This window comes from Sceloporus undulatus, chromosome 2, assembly GCF_019175285.1.
Source record: "Sceloporus undulatus isolate JIND9_A2432 ecotype Alabama chromosome 2, SceUnd_v1.1, whole genome shotgun sequence".
NCBI lineage: Eukaryota > Metazoa > Chordata > Lepidosauria > Squamata > Phrynosomatidae > Sceloporus > Sceloporus undulatus.
In genome coordinates, this window is record NC_056523.1 from 5,487,564 (window position 1) to 5,501,217 (window position 13,654).

General features: G+C 39.5%; 1 protein-coding gene and 1 pseudogene across 2 annotated transcripts in view; one reads left to right on the plus strand and one right to left on the minus strand.

Annotated features, from left to right (window-relative positions):
* On the plus strand, nucleotides 1-12,441 carry LOC121923334 (annotated as a pseudogene).
* LOC121924242 (zinc finger protein 420-like) overlaps nucleotides 4,255-13,654 on the minus strand; it is a 25,434-nt gene continuing 16,034 nt past the window's right edge. For both annotated transcript variants that reach the window (XR_006102553.1, XR_006102554.1), the window contains exon 7: nucleotides 4,255-4,391. The gene's annotated coding sequence lies outside the window, so the exon portion shown is untranslated. The remainder of the gene's footprint in view (nucleotides 4,392-13,654) is intronic.

The window sequence follows — 13,654 nt, forward strand, 5'->3', positions numbered from 1 at the left end:
ATGAGCCATGCTACATACTTTGCTCTGGAGACACAGGTACTCGAGCTGAGGAAGCAGCAGGTGAGTCTTCAGAGGAGGAGGAGGAAGTGTCCACTACCCTCCTCCGCCTAGCACCTAGAAATTTTATAAGGGACAAGTTAGCAAAGCAATGAACCTCTTTAACCCACCCTTGACACCAAAACATGAAAGTATTTTACTTTCCTGCTGATCGCCTCTCACACCAGCTGGGTCTCCCAGCTGCCCCCCCCCCCCGGCTGTATATTTCTTGGATCCTATGCAACCATTGCAACACTTAACTGGTGGTTGTCATTTTGAAAGCATTAAAGATGTGGGAATAGCTCCTTGACAATCATGTTGAGGACTCCCTGCTTCATTCAGAACATCTGCCTCATCTCTTGTCGGACCACACAATAGTGGCAAAAACGTTTCACAATTCCCTTGATTTAGGGTATACCACCATCTCCTGGGCATAGGTTCATAACAGCACGGCATGACAGTCCAAAACCGAGTATCTGCAACAAAATTGGAAAAAACATTCATGTTATCATCAGCATTGTGTCTCATCTGTCAGCAAACACTCCTATCATCCACGTTCTCTTGCAAGAATGCTTGCAAAATATTAATTCTGCGCTGCCCAGTTTTTCTCACCAAGAGACAAATCAGCAAAGTGGAATTCAAATATGTAAGCATTGCCCACAAAATGGCTATGGAGATAGGATCCATTACTCTTGCCGGCAGACCATATGGCTAAAAAAGTGATCGGAAATAGTTTTTTGTGGGTTTTTCGGGCTATGTGGCCCACAAAAAACTATGGATGCTGGCCATGAAAGCCTTCGACTTTACATTGATCAGAAATAGCAATAATAGGGTGCGTGCAAACACACCATCTCACCAAAATGACGTTTCACTGCATCATAGATTGATTGACATCTCAAAAAAACAATTCAGAGTACCCGGGGCAAATACCAGTGGGAACTATAACTTGGGGTCAAACACACACACCCTTGCACGGGATTAGGAAAAGATATAATAATAATAATAATAATAATAATAATAATAATAATAATAATTTATTTATATACCGCCCTGTGACCAATCCGGGCGGTTTACAACATTAAAATAACATACAACATAAAAACAATATATTTCCCTCCCCCCTTATGCTTTCATAGAGAACTACGCCTCCAGTAGATTGATTCATTGATCCGGAATGAAAGCGAATCACTGATTGGTTTAAATGAAGAGTGGGAATGCACCCTAAGAGGTTTTTTTTTTAAAGAAAAAAGTTGCCTCTTTACAATCACTTTATTTTATAGTGCAAGAAGTGGCATTTAGAAACAAATCCTTCAATTAACATAAATTCGACCCACACAACTTTCTTTAAAAGAGCACTTTTTAAAAGTACAGTACAGTTATTATTTAATAGGAATAGCAATATCTATAGTACATTTCTATACTACTTCATAGTGAACTATGCACTCTCTGGGATTTATAATGTGTAAGCCAATTGCCCCCAACAAGCTGGGTACTCCTTTTACTACCCTATGAAAGGATGGAAGGCTAAGTGGATCTTGGAGCCCTCCAGGATTGAATTTACAACATTGTGGCTGCAAACTGGCACATAGTCATGGCGCCACCAGAGCTCCTTAAAGCTAGTGGCAATAACATCTGGGTTGCATTTTGCTAGTAGGCCTATACTGATGTATTCTTACACATTGATGCAAAAAACAAAAACAAAAAACCAACAACCCTGGTTTAAACAACAACAAAATGTATAAAAAGGTTTAAACAAACAAGCAGCACATTTTTTTGCAGCCGTTCCCAACTTATGGAATGGCCTGCTGGACGAGATCCATCAAATTACCAATCTAGAGAGCTTATAAAAAGCCATTAAGAAGGATCTCTTCCGGCAGGCCTTCCAGGAATAAAATACTCGGCCACGAAGAAGACTTCCCATCTGTCGAACTCTGGCCATGGTTATTATTTGGATTATTTGGGTGTTAGCATGTTAGTTTTTAATGTTATACTGTTTAATCTTGTTTTAAGGGGGGCACTGTGTATATATGGATGTATTTTAGCTTGTTGTACTCCACTTTGATTGCCTGGCAAAAAGCGGGATAGAAAAGTTAAAAATATTTTTATTATTAATTTTAGCAGACAAAAGCCCTGGGGGTTTGGTAGGGGAGTTAACTGTTTTTTCTCCAACCCTAGACAAAATACAGTCTTTATTTATTTATTTATTTATTTATTTATTGCAGGTGCCTGTGTCTTTTGAGGAGATAGCAGTCAATTTAACTAAAGAGGGATGGGCCTTGCTGGATCCAGACCAGCGGACTTTGTACAAGGAGATTATGTTGGATAATTATGAGAAGGTGGCCTCTCTGGGTAATAACCCATTTTGATCTTGATTGAATGATGGGGGGATGCCCTAATTTTGGGGTGCCCTGGACCAGTTTAGGCAGTGGACCAGCTGGCTAGTTGGGCATCCTTGATAATTAGAATGAACTAATCATGTTCCTTTTGGTTTTCCCTTGAAGAAGGTCCTCTCCTTCCTCAACCACAACTCATCTCCTGGCTACAAGAAGGAGAAGAGTGCCAATTCGTCCAGGATCAGTTACCAGGTGGGTGCACTGATTTGTGGCTTTGGACTCTCTCACTTGCTTCCAGAAGTGGTCCAGATTTTAAGGAATGGATATTCTAAATCAAAACAGGGGCTTCATTTAGCCTTTGTGGCCCAGTAAGAACCCTGGTGGTGCAGTGGTTAAATGCCTGTACTGCAGCCACTCACTCACAAACACAAGGTTGGGGGCAATTGGCTTACACATTGTAAACTGCTTAGGGAGTGCTTAAGTGCACTGATAAGTGGTATGCAAATGTATTTCCTATTGCTGCACTGGTGCCTCCTGGAGTATTCTGGCTCTGGAATTGTCTCAGATTCCCCCTGTTACCTCCACAGTTCATAGCAACACTGATAGTGTCTACATACACGTCTGCTATGTTGCCTCCTACTATCGCTTACCCAAAGCACTATCTCTGAGGTCAAAAACAAGGCCCAAACATTAATCACATGACTGGGAGTGACTTGCATGGGCAGCAGTAGCCTTAAGGTTCATATGAGGATTTATGCTACTTTTATCCCTCCAAATACACCACCTTTCTACCTTCAGTGCTTCCACCACAAATACCTTGTCTGAAACCAAGCAGCACAGTGGGATGCATGAATAAACAGCTGCCTGGAGTCGCTATGGAGTGCTCCAGATTTTCCTATAGAATTCAGAGCAAAAGGTAGTTATTTTAAAATCTAATTTAGGCAAGGATAGTGTGGATTTGTGCAGAACCAAAATAAAGACAGTCCACACTGGAATTGGGGATTTGACCCTGTTTCGTGTAGTCAGATCGCATTGAGAGCAATGGGAAACCAGTATAATTGGCCTTTGTAGATATGCCCATGGTGTATGATCCAAGTGTATGATATGGCAGTTTATTTTCTAATACACTAGTACGTATGGAGGCTTCATGATTTCACCCATCTCGACACTTTTGGATTTTGGAGTATTATGGATTAACCTGTATGATTATATTACAATTTCACTGAAATCCATTAATATATTATGTCTTCTTTTCAGAGGCCCAATTCCCTGTCTAACTGCCGTGATTTCAATACTTGCTAAAATTAAGTATGCTTCTGTATAGTCTTGGGTTGTTTTATTTTCAGCTTCTTACTCACTAGGACAGAGATTTTCATTTTCACTGCCTTCTTATTTCTCCTTCTTGATAGGGCCTGGTAAAACATCAGTAAAGTATGCGAGATCCTCTAAAAGTCGTGATGTTGTAGCTGCTCTTCTCCCAGCTCAGGTAAGGGCAGATATTTGTAGGACAAGTGAAAGTCTTCATGTTTAATGTCATAGCGGTGGGACAAGCTGATGTCCAGACAGTTAGTAGCATAACAGTGGGACAAGTGGAAGTACCCATGTTTAGTGGCATCATGGTGGGACAAGTGGATGTCCAGATGTTTAGTGCCACGGTGGTTGGACAAGCAGAGTTCTCCACATTTAGTGGTAGTGGTGGGATGGGTGGATGGTCCTCACACCCAGCTATTATCCTGCAAGAGGACACAACCATCCCAGACAGAAAACATTCTCATTTTGGCTGGCCCTGGAACCAAACATTTGAGAGGGAAAGAGGCAATAATCTAGAGACCTGCATATTTATTTATTTGTAATAAACATTCTTTTCTTTTCTTTTCAGGTCTCTGTTTCCTTTGAGGAGGTGGCCGTCCATTTTACCAAGGCAGAGTGGGCTCTCCTGGATCCAGACCAAAGGGCCTTGTACAAGGAAGTTATGGTTGAGAACTATAGTCATGTGTCCTCTCTGGGTAAGAAAGCCATTCTCTGGAAAGATGCAAGAATCCTTCAATTATTTTTTGTATTCTCATTAATTACAACAAAGTGGGAACTCTGTAGCTGACAAGGAATGCCTTTGCTGTTGTGGCTGCACTTAGATCCAAAACCCACTTCAGAAATAATCCAGTTTGAGAATACTTTAACTGCCCTGATTCAGTGCTAGAGAATTCTGGGAACTGTAGTTTTGTCAGACATTGAAACTTCTCTGTCAGAGAGTGTGCTGGGGCCATAATAAACTACACTTCCAAGGACTCCCTAGCATTGAGCCATAGCAGCTAAAGTGGTCTCAGACTGGAGTATTTCTGCAATGTGTTTTGGACCTTAGTTAACTTTTCCAGGCTTTTCTTTTTTTCTTTTTTAATTTTTTTCCAGGCTTAACAAGGCTTCAGAGGCTCACTGAAGAGAAGGGAATTTTTTGTATTATTTTTTGTATTATTCTCTCATTGCCGCATGGACAATGGGACTTTGCCACCCCAGCCCCCCGCCCAAGCTCCCCTCACCGCTCTCACCATGGTGGGCAGCAGGGGGGCTGCCTCTTCCTCCTCTTCCTTTGGATCATCCTCTTCCCTTTTCCACTTTCTCCTCCCATTTTCTCTCCTCCTCCTGTTTCTTCTCTTCCCCACTGTCATCACCACCTCCACTTCTTATTCCTCTTCCTCCTCCCTGCTGCCTCCTCCTCCTCCTCCTCTTCCTACACCACCGTCCCCCCACAGGCTTGCCGTCTGCAGATGCTGGAAGTAATAGTTCGACTGTACTTTGCTTTGGTCAGGCCCCACCTGGAATATTGTGTCCAGTTCTGGGCACCACTATTAAAAAAGGACATTGAGAAACTGGAGTGTGTCCAGAGGAGGGCGACTAAAATGGTGAAGGGTCTGGAAACCATGTCCTGTGAGGAACGACTTAGGGAGCTGGGGATGTTTAGCCTGGAGAAAAGAAGATTAAGAGGTGATATGATAGCCCTATTTAAATATTTGAAGGGATGTCATGATGCGGAGGGAGCAAGCTTATTTTCAGCTGCTCCAGAGAACAGAACCTGGAACAATGGATGCAAGCTGCAGGAAAAGAGATTCCACCTCAACATTAGGAGGAACTTCCTGACAGTAAGGGCTGTTCGACAGTGGAACAAACTCCCTCGGAGGGTGATAGAGTCTCCTTCCTTGGAGGTCTTTAAACAGAGGCTAGATGGCCATCTGTCGGGGATGCTTTGATTTGGATTTCCTGCATGGCAGGGGGTTGGACTGGATGGCCCTAGTGGTCTCTTTCAACTCTACGATTCTATGATTCTATGACAATGATGAATCATTGCTGAACAAATCTAGCCAAGAGACCTCTGTGATAAGTTTGCTTTAGGGTCACCATAAGCTGGAAACAACTTGAAGGCACACAAGAACAACAAAACGACAAAACGCTAAGAGCCCTCTAGCAAAGAATTCTAAGGACCTCACCAAACTATACAGGAGACCGCAGGATGGAGCCATCACAACAGAAGTGAAATCAAGCTATTATTAAGAGGCAGTGTGGCTGCACCCCTGGCATCATCAATGTGTTGTCCATGCCTTAGCTATCTAGGATGGAAACATCAGATGGAGGGTGGGGTAGTAGGAGAAATATGAAGCCGGAGGCCATGGGGAAGACCTTAATGGTTGCGGCATCCTAACTGTGGAACACCTTCCCTTTAGATGTCTGATGTCAGTGTTGCTTTCGTTCTGGTGCCAAACCAAAACATGGGTTTTTATTGAAGTATTTACTTCAAAAGGTCTGTCTACCTGGTTCATTCTCTATCCTTTATCTTTCTGCCCTGAAACTCCATCTCTCTTTTTTCCATGACTTCAAATGTAAGAAGAGTAAGGAAGTGTAGTGGAGGGATAGTGTAGGGACTGGAAAGAAAGAGTAAGTTATGTGATTTAAAGTATAAGTGAAGAGAGAAAAAAGGAGAGTGAGGATGTTATTATGAATGTTTTGAGTTATTTAGATGTTATATATGTGTATTAAAATGAAAAATACAAACGATTAGGATTTTATGGAAGTAGGAGTCTGAGGGATGAGGGAGGGGTTACCCTTATTGTTATTTAGGAAACAGCATAGTTATATGATTGAATGTAATTAGTAATAATAATAATAATAATAATAATAATAATAATAATAATTTATTTTTATCCCACCTCTCCCGCAGGATCAAGGTGGCTTACAACATAATAACATACAATAATACAAAATAAACCCATTAACCCTCCCTCCAAACAATAACATCATAGTCCCACATAACAAAAGTAGAATGCTGTTGTTTCTTATTTGGGTTGGAAGTGTTATGTTTAATTGATGGGATTGATTGTTGTTTGTATATTTGTCGTATTATTATTTGTTTTAATACTAAAAAAATATTTTTTTTAAATGTCTGTCTATGTGGTATTAAATTGCTGTAGCCTTTAAAGGTATTTTAACAGTTCCCTTGTTTAATACATCTTATCTTTTTTCAATTATTTATTTTCTTCTGGAAGTGTTTACATTGTGCATCATTCTGAGATTCAGAGATGAAGACTATTATAGTATGACTCCTGTATCTGTCAGGGATATGCTCCCGGAGTGCATATAATTGTGAATCCTACTGAAATGATCACCATTTGGCCAAGCATACCATAGAATTGTGCTGGAGGACCTAGAGAGGACTAGAGAGAAAACCTCGCTAGGAATCTCTACATCCTCCAGTGTATCCCTGTTGTTAGTTTCCAGCAAAACTATATCACAGAATCATATAATCATAGAATCACAGAATCGTAGAGTTGGAAGATACCCCAAGAGCCCTCCAGTCCAACCCCCTGCCATGCAGGAAATCCGAATCAAAGCATCCCCAGCAGATGGCCATCCAGCCTGTGCTTAAAGACCTCCAAAGAAGGAGACTCCACTACACTCTGAGGAAGGAGTGTGTTCCACTGTCAGACAGTCCTTACTGTCAGGAAGTTCCTCCTAATGTTGAGCTGGAATCTCTTTCCCATTGCTCCGGGTCCTGTTCTCTGGAGCAGAAGAAAACAAGCTTGCTCCCTCCTCAATATGACATCCCTTCAAATATTTAAGCAGGGCTATCATATCACCTCTTAATCTTCTTTTGAAATACAGTATTTTACTTTCAATTCTCTTTTCTGTGGGATTCTTGTAGTGGGACAACCAGACAAAATAGGTTAGATTTACTGATATTTTTTTTAATAGGTGGAAGTGTTGTAAACAAGTTACATTTTTGTTCTCTCATACAGAAGGATCTCTGTCACCCAAATCTCTCCTCATCTCCTGGCTTGAAGGAGGAGAGGCGGTTCACCAGCAGAGAATGACAGGTAGGTTCTTTGGTATATTAGGAGAATGCGTTTTCTTTGCTTTCTCTTATTATTTCATTTTATGTTGTGCCTTACTCTGTATAGCAAGGAATGTGGCCAGCGACAATAAAAATATATTACAGGAGCCCATACGCTCCACTGACTGTGAGGAACATGAGAAGGGGGGATTTGAATTGTATGCAAGGTAGCAAGGCAGGGAGAGCCAGTGTGACATAGTGGTTCTGTGGTTGTACTAGGACTCTGAGAGACTAGAGTTCAAATCCTGGCTCAGCCATGGAAACTCATAGGGTAGTCAAAGCATTATCTGAAGATGCCAGCCACAGATGCTGGCAAAACGTCAGGAAAAAAACTTTTCTGGAACATGGCCACACAGCCCGAAAAACCCACAAAAAACTATAATACCATGTGCCTTCAAGTTATTTCTGACTTATGGCAGCCCTAAGGCAAATATAACACAGTGTTTTCTTGGTAAGAATTTGTTCTGAGGGGATTTGCCTTTGCCTTTCTCTGAGGCTGAGAAAAGTCTCCTTACTTCATTTGGAAGACAGGTTCAGTCAGAGCATGCTTTCATACTGACATTCTCCACAGCGGTTCATTTGGTCACTCTTTGCTCAAGAAATCATTTCTTCTTTCTCTCATGCTCCTTTTTTCCCCAGCAGGAGATGTTTGGGAGCTTGGAAATAAAATTGAAGCATCTCAAGTCTCAGAGGAAAGTGAGGAGTGTATAGATGCAGATCAAAATATTGGTATTCAAGATGGAATGAAAAAGCAGAAAAGAAATAAGAAGAGGGGGGAAGCCATTGCTTGTCTGGATGAAACACCAACCCATCAAAAAAGATCCAAGGTAGAGAAAAGGAAAAGGTATGAGGAAATCTCTGCTCAGAAATCAGCGTATGATAACCATGGAAGTACTCATACCAGGGAAAAACCATCTAAATGCCTAATATGCAGGAAGACATTCTCTTCAAGTCGACAGCTCTCAACCCACAACAGAATTCACAGAGGAGAGAAACCATTTCAATACTTGAAATGTAAAAAGAGCTTTCAGTTTAAAGAAGACTTTACGAATCACCAGAGAATCCACACAGGAGAGAAAACATTTGAATGCCTGAAATGTGAAAGGAGCTTTAGAATGAAAACCCTGCTTCTTATCCACCAGAGAGTACACACAGGGGAGAAACCATTTAAGTGTCCAGATTGTAGGAAGACCTTTAGTAAAAAGAGACACCTTCTCATCCACAGAAGTATCCACACAGGAGAGAAACCATTTGACTGCCTGGAATGTGGAAAGAGTTTTCAGTTGAAAAGAGCCCTGTTGACACACCAAAAAATCCATCCAGGGGAGAAACGATTTAAATGTCTGGAATGTGGAGAGAACTTCCATCAAAGCATAGACCTTGCTTCACACAAAAAGACCCACAGAATGGAGAAACCTTTTGAATGCCAGGAGTGTGGAATGACCTTTTCAGAGTTCACACTCCTCACTAAGCATGAAAGAAGTCACAGAGGGAAGAAACCACATAAATGTCTTGAATGTGGGGAAAGCTTCAATCGGAGAAGCTTACTCACTTCACATCAGAAAGGCCACACAGAAGAGAAACCATACAAATGTCTGGACTGTGGAAAGAACTTCAGTCAGAAGAGCAAACTAATTTTGCATCAAAGAGTCCACACAGGAGAGAAACCATACAAGTGTCTGGACTGTGGAAAGAGCTTCAGTCGAAAGTCCATACTCACTTCGCATCAAAAAATCCACACAGGAGAGAAACCATACAAATGTCTGGACTGTGGAAAGACATTCTCACAGAGTGGGCAATTCCGTGAACACTACAAAAGCCACACAGGAGAGAAGTCACATGAATGTCTAGAATGTGGAAGGAGCTTTAGGACAAGACAACAACTCAACATCCACCAAAGGATCCATACAGGAGAGAAGCCTTTTAAATGTTTTGATTGTGGAAGGAGTTTCCGTCAGTATGGAGATCTTATTAGGCACCACAGCATCCATACTGGGGAGAAGCCATTTGAATGCCTGATATGTGGAAGGACCTTCAGATTGGGAAGGATGCTCACTAGCCATAAAAGAACTCATACAGATGAAAAGCTATTTAAGTGTCTGGAGTGTGGAAAGTCCTTCTCTCGGAGTGGAGATCTTACCCTACACCGCAGAATTCACACAGGAGAGAAGCCATTTGAATGCTCAGAGTGTGGAAAATGCTTCGCAAGGAGAGGTAACCTTTCCACACACAAAAGAATTCACACAGGGGATAAACCATTTGAATGCCAGGAGTGTGGGAAAAAGTTCAGTAAACGTTCTCACCTGACCAGCCATGAACTTATCCACACAGGGGAGAAGCCATATAAATGCCTAGATTGTGGAAAGAGCTTTGGTCGGAAAGATATCCTGACTTCGCATCAAAAAAATCCACACCGGGGAGAAGCCACATAAATGCTTGGAGTGTGGAAAGGGCTTCATTTGGAGTGGAGACCTCATTAAACATAAACGAATCCACTCAGGAGAGAAACCTTTTAAGTGTCTTGAGTGTGGAAAGAGCTTTGCCCAGAAATCAGGTCTTACTGTGCATCAGGGAAAACACGCACTGGCAAATCCATGGAAATGTCTGGAGTGTTGCAAGAGCTTCAGAGGGGAGGAGCTATTCATAGCACATCAGAGACTCCATGCTGGAGAGAAACCCTTTAAATGCTTGGAGTGTGGCAAAAGCTTCAATCGACGTGATCACTTTCATTCCCATCAAAGAATTCACACAGGAGAGAAGCCATTTAAATGCCTGGAATGTGGGAAAAGCTTCCGCTTGGGTGACTGTCTTACTAGACATCACAAAATTCACATTCAGGAGAAACCCAGTTGAAAGGGCTCTGGGAAGAGCCTAAATTCAGCCTCAAATCAAAGACACTAAAAGTAATGTAAATGCAGATTACAAAAATTAACATCTAATCAAAACCTGAAGGACTTTCTTTTCAAAGAACTAGTAAAAATTTTGCCAGTCTGATGAAATTTGGCCTAATAAAATAGATCTTCACAAAGAGCTACTGGTTTACCTAGGAGGAAGCTTTATGAATGCTCAGGTTTGTAAGAAGAACTTTGGCGGTAAATCAGCTTTAAAAGATGGGTGGGTTTATATGGAGAAGAAATTACATAGTAAATGTAAAAAGTACCGTGTGAAAATCCAAGTGGTCTTGGGACTTCAGCAGACATACAGTCATAGAATCATAGAGAAGAAAGAAAAAGGAAATTAGAAATAGATATAGAACAATTGGAGAATAAATATATATTTAATAGAGACAAACAGATTTATGCTGAATTAAGAGCAAAAAGGCAGGAACTGGATAAGATGGAAATAAATGAAGGACAAGAGAATTTGATTTATTTAAGAAGAGAATATTTTGAATGTAGTAATATAAATTTAAAAATGTTGGCCAGGTCCACACAAAAAAAGGAAATGGGAAGTATGATAAATATAGTGAAGAATAAAGCTGAGAGGATGTGTAGATTGACAAAAGAAAGAAAATTTTTAGAAGAATTTTATAAAGATTTATATCAAGCAGGGAAAAAACCATTAGATCAAATTGAAAAATATGTAGAAGAAAATTGGCGACAAATATTAAAGGAAGAAGATAAGGAACTATTGGAAAAACCCATTGAAAAGGCAGAGATAATAGAAGTAATTAAGAAATAAAAATGAGAAAATTCCAGGAGTAGACGGTTTAAGACCTGAATATTATAAGATGTTTGAAAAAATACTAGTTCCAAAATGGTTAGAGTTATATAATAGAATAATAAATGGAGAAAAAATCCTGACATCATGGTGTCAATCATTAGTAATATTAATACCAAAAATAGATAAAGATTTAACAGATTCAGGATCATATAGACCTATATCATTAATAAATCAGGATGCAAAGATATTAACAGCAATAATAGCAAATAGATTGAATAAATATATGTATAAATTTATAGCATTTGTGAAAGGAAGACAGATGTCTAATTTAGTAAGTACAGTCCGTTCCGGATCCCGCCGCGTAAGGCAAATTCCGCCTATGCTTGAGCCCCATTGGAAACAATGGGGCTCGTGCACGGCGGCGCGGAAGCACGCAGGGCACAACGGGCGCGTGCGCCCATTCAATTGAATGGGACGTGCCGCCCCTTCCGCCCCACGCTCAAGGCCGCGTATGGCGCGGGCGATCTGTATAGTTTTTAGTAAAATATATGTAATGGGGATAACAAAATCAAAAGTAGGGATTTTGACATTAGATATATTTAAAGCATTTGACTGTGTGGAATGGCCAACATTAAAAATAATCATGAAAAAGTTTGGAATGGGGGAAAAATAAAGGGTTTGATAGACCAATTATATTGTAATAATTCAATTAAAGTAATAGTAAATGATGGGATAACAAATGAAATACTGTAAAAGTAATGAGAGGTACAAGACAAGGATGCCCGCTTTCACCAATATTATTTGCAATGGTAACAAATGTTAGCAAATGTTACAAGAAAGGATAAAAATCTGGAAGGAATAGGACTGGGGGAAAAAACATAAAATTAGTTTATTTGCTGATGATACTTTATTAACTATTAAAGATTTAAAAGACAAAATGGGGAAAATAAAAGAATATTTGAATTTATTTGGTGAGATGACGGGACTTCAGATTAATTGGAATAAATCGAAATGATGTTATTCAGCTATACAGTGGTACCCCGGGATACGAATTGATCGCGTTACGAAATTTCCGGGATACGAAAAAGTTCCATTGGAAAAAACTGTTCCGGGATACGAAGGTTTTTTCGGGTTACGAAATTTTTTTCGGCGCGAAATTCAAACGCGCGGCTTGCCAGCGCTAACGGAAAGCCCTTTTCGGCTTGTGAAATGCATCGGGTTACGAACGGCGCGGCGGAACGAATTAATTTCGTAACTCAAGGGAGCATTGTACAAAAGAAGAAGAATTAGAGTTCGCAAAACAAAAAGATTTAGAGATAAGATTAAAAAGTAATATAAAATATTTATTACGAAATATTTAAATGAAATGGAAGGAAAAAATTGGTTGGAAAGAAATTGGAAAAAAAACGGTAGAATATAAGGAAATAAAACTATCATGTTTTGGAAGAATAGCATTAGTCAAAATGAAAATTTTACCAAAATTAAATTTTCTGTTTAGAATTATACCATTAAAAATATCAGAAACTGAAAGTGGCAACAATTAGTGAACATATATTGTAATGGAGGAAAAAGAACTAGAATAAATAAGTAGTTTTGGTACAGATCCCAGGGAAAGGGAGGGTTAGGCCTCCCTAATATAAAGGGATATTATGAGGCTAATCAATTAAGATATGTTAAGTGTATCAGATCTGGACTGGTTAGAAACAGGAAAAGAAGAAATACATATGAAAATATTGAATATTTTAAAAAGAATTTAGTAGTAAAGAAATCAAGGAAATTGAGAACCCACTTATGAAAAATATACTAGAAACATGGAGCAAATATAAAAAAGAATTATTGAATGAAAACTCGTTGATAGTACCAATAAATTCATTCCCAAAGAATTTAAGAAATTTATTAGATAAAGAATTAAAGGAAAGGAGGATAGATAAAATAGAAAATTGGATAGAATTAAAAGTAGGAAGAGAAAATATAAAAGAAAAACTTAAGGGAATAAAAATGTCATGGTTTCATTACATTCAAATAGAACAATGGTTCAAAAACTTGAAGAAAAAGAATATAGAAAAGGCAAAATATATGCAATTTGAACAAATAATTCAGAAACGAAAATGAAAATGTGAAAGGAATAATTAGCAAAATTTATAAAATATTAATATAGAATAAAAGAAAAGAAATAAACCAAAATATTTGGAAAGAAATATGGGAAGAATAATTAGGATGTAAACTTTGTGAAGATGAATGGAAT